The sequence below is a fragment of the Ranitomeya variabilis genome, chromosome 4 (assembly GCF_051348905.1).
Source record: "Ranitomeya variabilis isolate aRanVar5 chromosome 4, aRanVar5.hap1, whole genome shotgun sequence".
Taxonomy (NCBI): domain Eukaryota; kingdom Metazoa; phylum Chordata; class Amphibia; order Anura; family Dendrobatidae; genus Ranitomeya; species Ranitomeya variabilis.
This window is the reverse complement of record NC_135235.1, coordinates 621,065,532-621,080,840: the sequence shown is the minus strand read 5'-3', so window position 1 is coordinate 621,080,840 and position 15,309 is coordinate 621,065,532. Positions and strand designations below refer to the sequence as shown.

The window sequence follows — 15,309 nt, the reverse complement described above, 5'->3', positions numbered from 1 at the left end:
CAGTTCATCTCTAACAAGAGACGCTATGTGATAAAGAGCGTGGCGTTATAAATAAGAAAAATAACAAGAGAATCTGATGTGTAAGGGATAGTGTTGAACATAATAGGAGAAAGCACTATGTAATAGGGGACATTAGTATACATAATGAGAGGAGACTACATAATAGGAGACAATAGTATACATAATGAGAGGAGACTACATAATAGGGGACAATATACATAATGAGAGGGCACTGTCTAATAGGGGACATAAGTATGCATAATGAGGGCACTATGTAATAAGTGACATTAGTATACATAATGAGAGGAGACTATGTAATAGAGGACAACAGTATACATAATGAGAGGGCACTATGTAATGGGACAGTAGTATACATAATGAGAGGGAACTATGTAATAGAGGACAGTATTATATATAATGAGAGGGCACTATGTAATAGGGTCATTAGTATACGTAACAAGAGGGCACTACATGATAGGGGACAGTAGCAAACATAATGAGAGGGCACTATGTGATAGGGGACATTAGCATGCATACTGAGAGGGCACTATGTAATAGGGGACAATAGTATACATAAGGAGAGGGGACAATGTAATAGGGGACATTAGAGTGCATAATGAGAGGGCACTATGTAATAGAGCCATTAGTATACATAATAAGAGGGCACTACATAATAGGGGACAGTAGCATACATAATGAGGGCACTTTGTGATAGGGGACAGTAGTTTACATATTGAGAGGGCACTATATAATAGGGCACAGTAGTATACATAATGAGAGGGCACTAAATAATAGGGGACACTAGTATACATAATGAGAGGGCACTATGTAATAGGGGACAGTAGTGTACATAATGAGAGGGCACTATGTAATAGGGGACAATAGTAAATATAATGTGAGGGCAATGTGTAATTGCAAACAACAGTATACATCATAGTTCCACAACTCCCATCCTCAAGAGCCACCAACAGATCATGTTTTCAAGATTTGCTTAGTATTCTACAGGTAATGGAATTCTCACCTGGACAATACCAAGGAAATCATGAAAACATGGTCTGTTGGTGGCTCTTGAGGACTTGAATTAGGGAACACTGGGATACATAATAAGAGGACACTATGTAATAGCAGACAATAGTATACATAATGAGAGGGCACTATGTAATAGGGGACAATAGTATACATAATGAGAGGGCACTATATAATAGGGGAGAATAGTACACATAATGAGAGGGCACTATTTAATAGGGGAGAATAGTATACATAATGAAACGGCACTATGTAATAGGGGAGAATAGTATACATAATGAGACGGCACTATGTAATAGGGTACAATAGTATACATAATGAGAGGACACTATGTAATAGGGGACAATAGTATACATAATGAGAGGGCACTATATAATAGGGGAGAATAGTACACATAATGAGAGGGCACTATTTAATAGGAGAGAATAGTTTACATAATGAAACGGCACTATGTAATAGGGGAGAATAGTATACATAATGAGACGGCACTATGTAATAGGGTACAATAGTATACTGTACATAATGAGAGGACACTATGTAATAGGGGACAATAGTATACATAATAAGAGGGCACTATGTAATAGGGGACAATAGTATATATAATGAGAGGCGACTATGTAATATGTACAGTATATATAATCTGCAGCTTAGCCCCATAAAGGAAGGGGGCTCAAACCCATTTCATGCACAGGGGCCTGAAGCTGTTAGTGTCTGCCTCTGACCCTCTTTATTATAATAACACTCCTGAACATGGGCGTACATAGAAATAACAGGCGTTCCATAGTAAAAGTCCTATGATATCATAGTCAAAGAAGGGCATATCTCGCAACTTTTTAAGAAAGGGATAAGGATATAAATTGCAGCAATTAGTTATTTTGCTCCTACTAAAGCCTCTAAGTTTCCTCACCCACTATAATACCCCTTTCATGACCCCCATAGAGTATTATCCCCCAAACAGTATGATAGCCCCACAAACCCCACTCAGTCGAGGTTGTGAGTGCCGGGATTTCTGCATCTGATGCTCATACTTCATACTGAATAAATTGAGATGTGTAGAAAGTTTCATTTCTATTTCTTTGTCAGTTGCAGACCAATAACCTGCCTATCCATCCTGTGGTTTCTGCGACTCTTTCTTCTTAGTGTTGTAATGTGAATGCTGAGGAGTGGACATGCGCCACAATCTCCTCCTGACAGTAGACATTACTGGGTCTGCAGGGGCCGCAGCGAACATTGATTCTGCCTTCTCTTCATCTTTAAGGGGTTTTCAACAATTTCAGAAGGGAAGCAACTTATATTTCATTATTATTGAAGTGTTATTTATCTCCTCCAGGTCCTGACCGCTCTATTGGTCTCTGCCCGGACCAGCAGTGATCGACCACTTTGCATTTTTAGAAACTTGAAAATATGTTCAGCAAGATGTTTCTACCTAGAAAGACACATGCTCATCCTTGTGCACATTTACACATAAGGACTGGTGATGAGCGAACGTGCTGGCATAAGGCGTTATCTGAGCATGCTCCTGTGCTCCCCGAGTGTCTCCGGCGTGCTCGAATACTGTGTCCGAGTTCCCGGCAGCTGCATGTCACACGACTGCTCCACAGCCACAACACATGCGGGGATTTCCTGTCTGTTAGGCCATCACTGTTGTGTTGCGGCTATCGAGACTTGCAGCAGCGAGGACTCAAACATATTTTTCGAGTGCGTCGAAGACACTCCGTAGCACCGAGCATGATCGCTCATCACTAATAAGGACACAATGGAGTCTGTCTGGTTTTCTTCATGGTGTCCCATTTTATCAGCATATTGTGGTTTTTTTTGGCGGGAAGGAGACGCCGGATGGATCCTCTGACGTAGATCTTAACAGAACCTAAAATCCTGTAAACTTCATTGTGATGAACAAGACACAACACGACTTCTACACAAACATTTATTAAATGGAAAATAAAAAAAAGAATTAAATAGAACGCTGAATGTAGCAATCGGTACAGCCCATAAATAAAATTATCCCATTATTTAAAACTTCTTTACATAAAACCCATTAACGCTCGTAAGAAGTGACAATACACACTTTAGATGAGGTTCCGATAAAATCTCCGGAGAACAGAATGATTGAGGTCGATCCGTTATCAGTCTGGAGAGACAACACTGGAGGGCGCTATAAAGGGCTTTCTCTTCCGACCACATCATAAGGTAACATTGGTGGCCGCCCAGAAGCAGATTTATGGGTCTCTGATACCCGGCGACATGTAAACTCTGTGCAATGTGCCAGTAGTGGACAGAGAGGGAGAACGATTGAATGGTCAAACACATCTAGTCGTGTAGCAAGAAGGCGCAGAGCACAACTGCAGGGTCTGACTACAAGAGAGCTTGTTTGTAGTCTGTAACCATGGAAACACAAGAGCTGTAAACACAAAGCTGCTAAATGTCCCCGTTACCATGCGCTGCAGCGGGGGAGCGGCAGAAGTGTCTCCTATGTTACATCGTAGATGAAGCCCTTCTGCACATAGGAGAGCGCTTCCTATTATTATGCTACCAGCCTTGTGATCATCAAAATGGGCTGAAACCTGGAGTTACCCCATCACCATCTGGATGTGGCGCCTCTATAGCTTCTATCTAATTCACCTTCATATGGGATGCTGAAGTGCACTGGAGCGACGCAGTAAGCCATCTCCTGGCATCCGAGGGTTAAGGCTTGTAGATTTCTTTTTAAAGGTTCACATTTACTCGCATTTTCTTCAGTTTTTGTTTTTTTAAGTTCCCATTTTTTTTTAAAGTTCTCCTCATCACCACCGGTGAAGCTGCTGCCACAGAGCTGACATCGTGCAAATAGCCCTGATCACATCAGACAGAGCCGCCCCCTCCTCTCCAATAAAATGGCGTCGTAATGCGGTATGTGCATGCTCCGACTCCGGCGGCACAGTGCGCATGCACCGGAGGCTTCTGACAGAAGGACACATCTCCGGTTATTAAATGCGAGGGTCCATCCATATGCATGCGTGGATCAGCCCTTAGAATCCCCCGATTCCTTCTAGTATATATATATGTATACACAGTACAGACCAAAAGTTTGGGCACACCTTCTCATTTAAAGATTTTTCTGTATTTTCATGACTATGAAAATTGTACATTCACACTGAAGGCATCAAAACTATGAATTAACACGTGGAATTATATACTTAACAAAAAAGTGTGAAACAACTGAAATTATGTCTTATGTTCTCGGTTCTTCAAAGTAGCCACCTTTTGCTTTGATGACTGCTTTGCACACTCTTGGCATTCTCTTGATGAGCTTCAAGAGGTAGTCACCGGGAATGGTCTTCCAACAATCTTGAAGGAGTTCCCAGAGATGCTTAGCACTTGTTGGCCCTTTTGCCTTCACTCTGCGGTCCAGCTCACCCCAAACCATCTCGATTGGGTTCAGGTCTGGTGACTGTGGAGGCCAGGTCATCTGATGTAGCACCGCATCACTCTCCTTGTTGGTCAAATAGCCCTTACACAGCCTGGAAGTGTTTGGGGTCATTGCCCTGTTGAAAAACAAATGATGGTCCAACTAAAAGCAAACTGGATGGAATAGCATGCCACTGCAAGATGCTGTGGTAGCCATGCTGGTTCAGTATGCCTTCAATTTTTAATAAATCCCCAACAGTGTCACCAGCAAAGCACCCCCACACCATCACATCTCCTCCTCCATGCTTCATGGTGGGAACCAGGCATGTAGATTCCATCCGTTCACCTTTTCTGTGTCGCACAAAGACACGGTGGCTGGAACCAAAGATCTCAAATTTGCACTCATCAGACCAAAGCACAGATTTCCACTGGTCTAATATCCATTCCTTGTGTTCTTTAGCCCAAACAAGTCTCTTCTGCTTGTTGCCTGTCCTTAGCAGTGGTTTCCTAGCAGCTATTTTACCATGAAGGCCTGCTGCACAAAGTCTCCTCTTAACAGTTGTTGTAGAGATGTGTCTGCTGCTAGAACTCTGTGTGGCATTGACCTGGTCTCTAATCTGATCTGCTGTTAACCTGAGATTTCTGAGGCTGGTGACTCGGATAAACTTATCCTCAGAAGCAGAGGTGACTCTTGGTCTTCCTTTTCTGGGGAGGTCCTCATGTGTGCCAGTTTCTTTGTAGCGCTTGATGGTTTTTGCCACTGCACTTCGGGACACTTTCAAAGTTTTCCCAATTTTTTGGACTGACTGACCTTCATTTCTTAAAGTAATGATGGCCACTCGTTTTTCTTTACTTAGCTGCTTTTTTCTTGCCACAATACAAATTGTAACAGTCTATTCAGTAGGACTATCAGCTGTGTATCCACCAAACTTCTGCTCAACACAACTGATGGTCCCAACCCCATTTATAAGGCAAGAAATCCCACTTATTAAACCTGACAGGGCACACCTGTGAAGTGAAGACCATTCCCGGTGACTACCTCTTGAAGCTCATCAAGAGAATGCCAAGAGTGTGCAAAGCAGTCATCAAAGCAAAAGGTGGCTACTTTGAAGAACCGAGAATATAAGACATAATTTCAGTTGTTTCACACTTTTTTGTTAAGTATTTAATTCCACATGTGGTAATTCATAGTTTTGAAGCCTTCAGTGTGAATGTACAATTTTCATAGTCATGAAAATACAGAAAAATCTTTAAATGAGAAGGTGTGTCCAAACTTTTGGTCTGTACTGTATATATATATATATATATATATATATATATATATTGGATTATGTAATGTTGTTATTATACTAAAAGAACTGCTAAGCTTTAAGGCCTAGGGCTAACAGCAATGATGAGAAAAAAAAACTGTCAAGTGTTGGCATCAGAGCAAAAGTGACTATGGACAGGAATCTGAGCTGTTATATATAAGGCACATCCCTTGTCACTGGATTACTTGCCTGAGCAAACATGCTCTTATTTAATTATTATTTGTATCTGTTTGAGCTCTCTTTTGAATTCAATAAAGTGTTATTTAGGTTGGCTGTGTTGTAGTTCTATGTGGGCTACCGAAGACTTTTGTTTGTTTTTTTTTAACCGTAAACCTACAGCAGACATGTAACATCTGCGTTGGCATCTCCAGCATCTCAATGATAGGGACACACTCTAAGTGCACCAATCACCTGGAGAACGCCAGAAAGCTGCTGTACAGGTGGTACTTTACATCATACAGATTGTCAAAGATCTACCGCAACTCCCCAGATATGTGCTACAGAAGACTTGCTTAATGGTATTGGGGTTTGCAAGGCCACCATCTTTGTATTCATGGCCTCCTGGTGCTCTATCCTTATCGCACATCTCACTCCCTACTAGGCATTAAGTACTTTAGCTGGCTTGTAGCTGGAATCACATAGCTGCCAGTGAGTTGCCTTAGTGCATGCACTGCCAGATTATCCAGGACCATTCTACTTTCATCTCCTTTTTCAGGTATGTGACGAGGACATCACATATGAGAATAACCTCATCGGACACCATGGGTACAATAGCATTCTGTAACCTCTGGTCACATGGTCACCTCATCACTAAGGACCTTTATCGGTTTACAGCATACTATATACTGCTGCAAATTAATATTATGTTTACTTTACTCTGCAATGCCACATGCTGACATGGACTTATTATATTTATATATCACCACTTTAGTATAGAAAAGGGAACAAAACCAAAGCAAACTTCATTTTATTTCGAGAAGCAAACATAATAAAAGTATATTTGTTCTTATTCCTCTGCTTTACAGCAATTGCATGGCTGCCTTTCTCCATCTTCATTATTGCCGCTTTGTGAATCGGTATCCGAGCTGGGGAGAAAATAAAAATGTGATCAATATTGCCCAGTGCAGCATTCTGCATATGACCTGGTATGGCACCTCGGCGACATTGTCACCTCCTAAAATATTATACATTATATACTATAATCCAAGAGGCTTATAGGCTGTGAGTCAGATCACAATAGTAGAAGATAGCAATGGAGATAAGAGTTGAGGGGTGTACAGAAATATGCTATGTGGAGTTTGTCCATTTTATTTTATAAAAATGTAATGTCTACCCCCTCTGCATAGCAATGTTGTCTACACACCAATTCTTATCTCCTTTGTTATCTGGGAGCTTCTGAGATGTCTGTGCCTGCAATCAGAAAGGTCAAGTGCAGACAACCTGGCTGTGGAGATGTGCAAGTTTTTGTCCAACTGATTGCCTTTTTTTTTCCCTTCATTACCTCTCTTACCACCTCCTGCCCCTGTCAGTGAACAACTTTAATGTATTCTGTGCTGATAGGCTGTGTACCTTCAGAGCAAAATACATGTATTACTGCCCAAGATGGCTGATCTAGAAGTTGCTCAGTGTTCATTGTCACTTTTTTATTTTTTTTTATCAAAGGGTGGCTTTAGTCACCTGAACGACACCACTGCTCAACAAGGCTTCCTGCAGGACCCTCAATGATGTTGGAGATCAACTGATCTCTGAGTGTTAAAGGTCCTGATGTACTGCAGGAAGCCTGGGTCAGCAGTGGCAGCATTCGGGTGTTTAACCCTTTCAATGCTCCGGTAGATGATATGTGGTGAACGGTCATATACCGGAGTACAAACCTCTTCACAGTGCTAATGCACTGTTCCCCAGCCAGTGTGCTAATTAAATATTGGCCGGAGCATGAACGCAGTCGAACAAAACAACCCTGCATGATGTGAGGGACTATCGTTTAGTGTCCGGTGATTGGATGTGCACAATTGGAACGATAGTGGCTCATCACCAACTACTGAGCGACAGTTGCTTAATGGTTGTGTGTAAAGTCGCCTGATGCTAAAATCCCATTGACAATCGAGGTGCTAGATGTGGGTGATAGCATGATAAATCATCCCTTGTAAAAGTACTTTCACAGGACTCTGCACCTACACTTTCATCTGGTTTGCTTCATCCTGTTTTTCCAGGGCATCGATTATTATTGTTAGAATTCTGTACACACGCCGACTTTTGACCTACAGAAAGAGTAATATGATTAAGAGGATGGAGTGTATTCAATGAGAGAGGAATTTTCTGTTAAGCACCAAAATAAAATTTTTGCAGCTAAAGCACAGGGGACTTTGGTACAAAATGTGTTTTGCTTTTTTGTCATTAATGTCTTTAACCCCTTCACGTCGTGGCCCTTTTTCATTTTTGCGTTTTCGTTTTTCACTCCCCTCCTTCCCAGAGCCATAACTTTTTTATTTTTCCGTCAATATGGCCATTTGAGGGCTTATTTTTTGCGGGACGAGTTGTACTTTTGAACGACACCATTGGTTTTACCATGTCTTTTACTAGAAAACAGGAAAAAAATTCCAAGTGCGGTGAAATTACAAAAAAAGTGCAATCCTACACTTGTTTTTTGTTTGGCTTTTTTGCTAGGTTCACTAAATGCTAAAACTAACCTGCCATTATGATTCTCTAGGTCATTACGAGTTCATAGGCACCTAACATGTCTAGTTTATTTTTTATCCAAGTGGTGAAAAAAAATTCAAAACTTTGCTTAAAAAAAAAAAAAAAAAAAAGCCATATTCCGATACCCGTAGCATCTCCATTTTTCGTGATCTGGGGTCGGGTGAGGGCTTATTTTTTGCGTGCCGAGCTGATGTTTTTAATGATACCATTTTGGCGCAGATACGTTCTTTTGATCGCCCGTTATTGCATTTTAATGCAATGTCGCAGCGACCAAAAAAACGTAATTCTGGCGTTTCGGATTTTTTTCTCGCTACGCTGTTTAGCGATCAGGTTAATGCTTTTTTTTAATTAATAGATTGGGCGATTCTGAACGCAGCGATACCAAATATGTGTATGTTATTTTTTTTTTTTTAATTGTTTTATTTAGGATGGGGCGAAAAGAGGGTGATTTAAACTTTTATATTTTTTTCATATTTTTAAAAACATTTTTTTTTACTTGTGCCATGCTTCAATAGCCTCTATGGGAGGCTAGAAGCTGGCACAACTGGATCGGCTCAGCTACATAGCAGCGATCATCAGATCGCTGCTATGTAGCTGAAATGCAGGTGTGCTGTGAGCGCCGACCACAGGGGGGCGCTCACAGCAGGCCGGCATCAGTAACCATAGAGGTCTCAAGGACCTCTATGGTTACTGTCCTGACACATCGCCGGCCCCCGATCATGTGACAGGGGTCGGCGATGACGTCATTTCCGGCCGCCCGGCCGGATGCGGTAGTTAAATGCTGCTGTCTGCGTTTGACAGCGGCATTTAACAGGTTAATAGCGGCGGGTGAATAGCGATTTCACCCGCCGCTATTGCGCGCACATGTCAGCTGTACAAAACAGCTGACATGTCGCGACTTTGATGCGGGCTCAGCGCTGGAGCCCACATCAAAGGGGGATTCACGGCATGCGCAGTACATGTACGGCGCATGTCGTGAAAGGGTTAATGTTTAATTCGTTGTTTTGATTTTTGTGAATGTTTTTCCCAGCAATATGCGCTCCTGAAGGATGATGATGGAACTCGATATTCTGATTCAAGGATGATTTTTATTTCAAACTAAAATACAACCGGTTTCGACTTCTTGGAGTCATCCTCAGGTATAGGCATGACATTATACCTGAGGATGACTCCAAGAAGTCGAAACCGGTTGTATTTTAGTTTGAAATAAAAATCATCCTTGAATAAGAATATCGAGTTCCATCATCATCCTTCAGGAGCGCATATTGCTGGGAAAAACATTCACAAAGTGTTATCGCCTATGAAAGCACTGTTCAGTGCGCTCATCAGTTCCCAGATCTTTGCAGCAAACTGAGTGGAAAGAGGAATGGAGTGATCCATGGATTGAATCTATACACAGTATATCAAGACACCAAAAAGGTGAGTGGATTCACACTGAGTACACACCTTTGGAAACTAACTACTACACTCAGACGTCTGCGCTTCCCATTTCTCTCCCTATAATCCCCTCCTGTTTTGATTTTTAAAACTCTTTAATATTCATTTGTATGTATGCATCTATTTATTTATCTGTTCTCTGACTGCCTCCTCGAGGGTCTCCTTCCCCTTCTTCTTGGGTCGCTATCTGTGACTTCCACCTCAGGCTGTTCTCTGACTTCTTCCTCAAGGGTTTCCTGCCTCTTCTTCTAACCTCCATATCTGGATTCTCCTTCCCCTTCTTGGGCCGCTCCCCAACTACCTCCTTCTCCTCAGGGTTCCCTTTCTTCTTGGGCCTCTGTCTCACCTCCTTTCTTGGGGGCCACCTCACCCTTAAAGGGCCACTGTCACCCCCCCTCCAGCCGTTATAAACTAAAAGAGCCACCTTGTGCAGCAGTAATGCTGCAGTCTAACAAGGTGGCTCTTTTAGTTTTTGATTAAGTTATTACCTCAATAAAGCGATTTGAAAATTGTCCACAAAGACCAGCTATTGTACCGGGAGGCGGTCCGAAGCGTCCTGTATGAATCCCCCAACGGCCGTCACTCTTCTCTTCAGGGGCGCTGGTTTCCACCCCCTGAGCGGTGTTTCTTCTTAAATCCGGCGCTTGCGCTGTTCTTTCCTGCCTGGGGCCTGCGCAGTGTTTACTGTGAGTCACAGCACAGACGCAGGGTGCCTGACTGCGCCTGTGCCGGCAGTGCGGCCGCCCTGTTACTGAATCCCCGCCCCGCACTGTGTTATTCATTATGCACAGTGCGGGGCTGGCATTCCTGGGCATGCGCACTGCACTGCGCTGTTCAGGCCCTCCCCCATCTCGGACGTTCTCCCTTGTCTGACGTTCCCCCTGCTCCCCCGCCTTCCAGCATTGTTATTTTCGGCTGCCAGATTCCAAAAGCTGGTGAGGATTAGTGTATATGGCGGCAAGCTGCTGTGTGCTTTGTCTCTCTCTATGTGTTTGTATGTTTTAATACAAATGCATATTTACACCAGCAGCAATGAAAATTAGGTACTTGTGTGGGTGGCCATAAATTACAAAGCACTGATGATCAATACTGTTTTTTGGGTGAGCATTATAGGTTCACATTGCGTTCGGGCAATACGTTTTGCGAATATAGCTAGCGTATTGCACCAGCGCAATGTCTTTAGCGGGATTGCTTTTGCCGATATCGCTATCGCAGATCCACGATCTGCGCTAGCGAGGAACGGAGCTGGGACGCTGAAAGCAGCATCTGAGGTCCGACTGAAAATAACGGCACATCGCAAGGGCGTGCCTAAAAAATGGCATGCGCTAGCAATGCGATCCAGATCCTAAACACATTGCCGTCAATGGGTGCGCTAACGGACCCGTTGCATGGCGTAACTTGCGACAATCACGCCATGCAGCGTACTCCTTTAGCGTTAACCCATTAACGCTTAGTGAACCTATTCGTAACGCACTGAACATCACTAAAGGAGGGGGGGTCTGCATTATACCGCATCAAAGAACAATAAACGTTGAGGGGTGACCATTATTACACCGTACTGCAGATCAATGCACGGTGAGGGGTCTGCATTATTATACCGCACTGATCATCAATAAACAGTGAGGGGGGATCATTATTATTCCGCACTATAGATCTATAAACGGTCATGGTGGAGCATTAAGTGGAGCACTTAAATACGTGGCACTGAAATACGTGACACAGAAATACGTGGCACTGAAATACGTGGCACGTGGCAATGAAATACGTGGTACGTGGCACTGAAATACGTGGCACTGAAATACGTGGTACATGGCACTGAAATACGTGACACAGAAATACGTGGCACTGAAATACGTGGCACGTGGCACTGAAATACGTGGCACTGAAATACGTTGCACTGAAATACGTGGCACTGAAATACTGGAAAAAATATTTTAATGAAATAAAAACACACTTTTTGACAAGTACTTTATTTTACGCTTAATCCATTTGAAGACCCTCGACCTGCAACAGAAATAAAAAAAAAATAAAAAATTAATACTCCCTGGCCCTGTCCGCAGAAATCCAACGAGGGTCCCACGTCGATCTGCCATGGAGAACAGACACATCCGGAGATGTGTCTGCTCTCCACGGCTGCAGCAACACACTGACAGGTGCTCCGGCACCTGTCGGTGTCTTACTGTACATGTGCGAGAGTTTACCGGCGGTCATTGACCCCGGTACTCTCGCTTTACGGCACTACAGCGTGGGAAAGTTCACCCGCACCTGTAGTGCCGTAAATAGAGACGCCGGCGCCATTGAACTCCGGAACAGTGCACGATACACTGATTTGTTTTGGGTTTTTTGGACTTTTCCCCTAGGGTGAGGGCTTCGCGTACCTGTATGTGCTGTATGGTGAGTATATACTCTATGTTATATGTACTGTGTGTCATGTATTTTACGTTTCTTGTGTGTGGATTGTGTGTGTTTGTGTTTTGTGTTACTTACAATTGTGCTAAGTCGCCGGACACAGGCACAACTCTCCCATCCTAATACCGGATGGGAGTAGTAGTCCCATACGGTGACTTAGCACAATTTGGCGGCACTATCGTCGCATGGGGACACACACACACACACGTACACAGACACATAGACAGACACACACACATACATACCAGATCGATCAAGCGCCCGACATCGATCCCCATGCAACGATATGCCTCCATGATGACAGCCACAACACTCCGCCCACGGACTTCCTCCCGCTTACCCGCACTTCCTGCTGCAGCGGTTTCTCCACCCATAACCGCAATCAAACCCGCAGATATTTTTTGATCTGCGGGTTTCACAGCGGGTTTGACCCTCACAACGGAGGTCTATGTGTGAAGAACCGCGGCAGTTCCGAACAAAGAAGTGATAGGCCACGTTCACACTTTGCGGCCTGCTCTGCGGGTTAATCCCGCAGCGGAATTGATAAATCTGCAAGTCAAAACCGCAGCGGTTATCCCTGCAGATTTATTGCGGTTTGTTCCGCGGTTTCTGCTGCGGGATTACTCCTGTACTATTGATGCTGCATATGCAGCAATATAAATAACAACCTACCAAAAGGACATATTACCAAAGATATGAGAAACTACTGTAAATAAGTTTATTAAATATCACAAAAATTTTTTTTAAAAACATGGAGAAACTGACAAGAATGGTGCATAGTGCAAATTACTCAATACATACAAAGGGGTACAGATCAATATTCCTGGAGAGTAAACCTTAAGAAGACAGGTAAGTATACAACAAGGTCCTAAGACCAAATACGGTGCAAAAACAATGTCTCTCAGCATAGGTACCAGTGAAGAGTTGATCCGTGGTTCCCCCAGACTCCAGCTCCAACGCACGTTTCGCCTCCCGTGGCTTTTTCAAGGAGTCAATTCTATATGCAGCAATATGCAGCATCAATAGTAATGTAAAAAATAAATAAAATTGGTTATACTCACCCTCCGATGTCCGGATCTCCTCTCTGCTGCAGGCGGCTGTGTCGACAAGGACCTTCGTGACGTCACGGTCATGTGACCGCGGCGTCATCACGGTCATGTGACCGCGACGTCACCACAGGTCCTTCTCGGCACAGCAACTGAGACCGGACGCCGCGGGCAGCGCTGAGAGGTGAGTATAGCATCATTTTTTATTATAATTCTTATTTTTACACCAAAATATGGTCCCCAGGGCCTGGAGGAGAGTCTCCTCTCCTCCACCCCGGGTACCATCTGCACATTATCCGCTTAACTTCCCACAACGTGGGCACAGCCCCATGCGGAAAGTGAGTGGATCAATGCATTTCTATGGGTGCAGAATCGCTGCGATTCTGCACCAAGAAGTGACATGCTCCTTTTTTTCCGCAGAAAAGCCGCGCGGCTTTTTCCGCGGAAATCCGCAGCGTGGCCACAGCGGGTTGTGTTTTCCATAGTGTAACATTGTACTGTACCCTGCATGGAAAACTGCTGCGGATCCGCAGTGTCAAATCCGCTGTGGATCCGCGGCAAAACCCGAAAAGTGTGAACATAGCCATATGCTGTGGGTTTTAAACCGCTGCGTTTCTGCGCGGGTTTTCCCGCAGCGTGTGCACAGCGGTTTGCGGTTTACATAATTTTACATGTTAATGTAAACGCTATGGAAACCGCAGCGGACCCGCAGCGGCAAAATCAACGCGGGTCCGCGGTAAAAACCGCAAAGTCTGAACATGGCCTTAGTATGCAATATTTACCTGTCCCGTTCCAACAATGCGCGATGCTCTGTCCTCCACATCCTCTGCCTGTGACGTTCAGTTCATAGGGCGCCCGCCCTGTGACTGAACAGTCACTGGCAGAGGACACGGAACATGTAGTGGCACGCATATGTGGAACGTGGGACAGGTTAACATTGCAAGTCCCGTGGCAATTAACTATCAGCTCCTACAGCTACTACAGCACCTGACCCCAACAGGGCGCCGGTGTCCCCGCCTGCTCAGGCCACCAGCACTCGGCGCCCAGCACAGCCACGCACGGCCTGCCGCACTCATCACAGCCGCCCGCACTCAGCAACGTCACCCGCACTCAGCACCGCCACACTCGGTCACTAGAGCCTGAGAGAAAGATTTTAACAACATATGGCAGAATGTAAACAGTAACAGTCAGAATGGGTGCAGCACATTACCACGGAATGGGAGCGCAGAATGGGAGCAGCACATGGCAGGATGGGGACGCAGGATGGAGCATCATATGACAGGATGGGGGCGCAGGATGGGAGCACATGGCAGGATGGGGGCACAGGATGGGTCAGCACATCACAAGATTAGAGAGCAAGATGGGAGTAGCACATACCAGGAATGGAGACCATATACCTATAAAAATGCCCGCCAATCCGGCGTACATCGTGTTCAATAGCTAATATATATATATATATATATATATATATATTTATATATATATACATTTACATTAACCCCTTAAGCCCCGAGGGTGGTTTGCACGTTAATGACCGGGCCAATTTTTACAATTCTGACCACTGTCCCTTTATGAGGTTATAACTCTGGAACGCTTCAACGGATCTTGGCGATTCTGACATTGTTTTCTCGTGACATATTGTACTTCATGATAGTGGTAAAATTTCTTCGATATAACTTGCGTTTATTTGTGAAAAAAACTAATATTTGGCGAAAATTTTGAAAATTTCGCAATTTTCCAACTTTTAATTTTTATGCCCTTAAATCACAGACATATGTCACGCAAAATACTTAATAAGTAACATTTCCCACATGTCTACTTTACATCAGCACAATTTTGGAACCAAAATTTTTTTTTGTGACGGAGTTGTAAGGGTTAAAAGTTGACCAGCAATTTCTCATTTTTACAACACCATTTTTTTTTTAGGGACCACATCTCATTTGAAGTCATTTTGAGGGGTCTATATGATAGAAAATACCCAAGTGTGACACCATTCT

General features: G+C 43.8%; 1 long non-coding RNA gene across 1 annotated transcript; it reads right to left on the bottom strand.

The window, feature by feature from the left end:
* Positions 1–6,673: 6,673 nt before the first annotated feature.
* On the bottom strand, positions 6,674–7,999 carry LOC143766088 (uncharacterized). The gene is made up of 2 exons (XR_013213524.1): positions 7,899–7,999; positions 6,674–6,808 (listed from the first exon to the last, which is right to left on the bottom strand). It is a non-coding gene; the product is annotated as an uncharacterized LOC143766088 (long non-coding RNA).
* Positions 8,000–15,309: the final 7,310 nt, after the last annotated feature.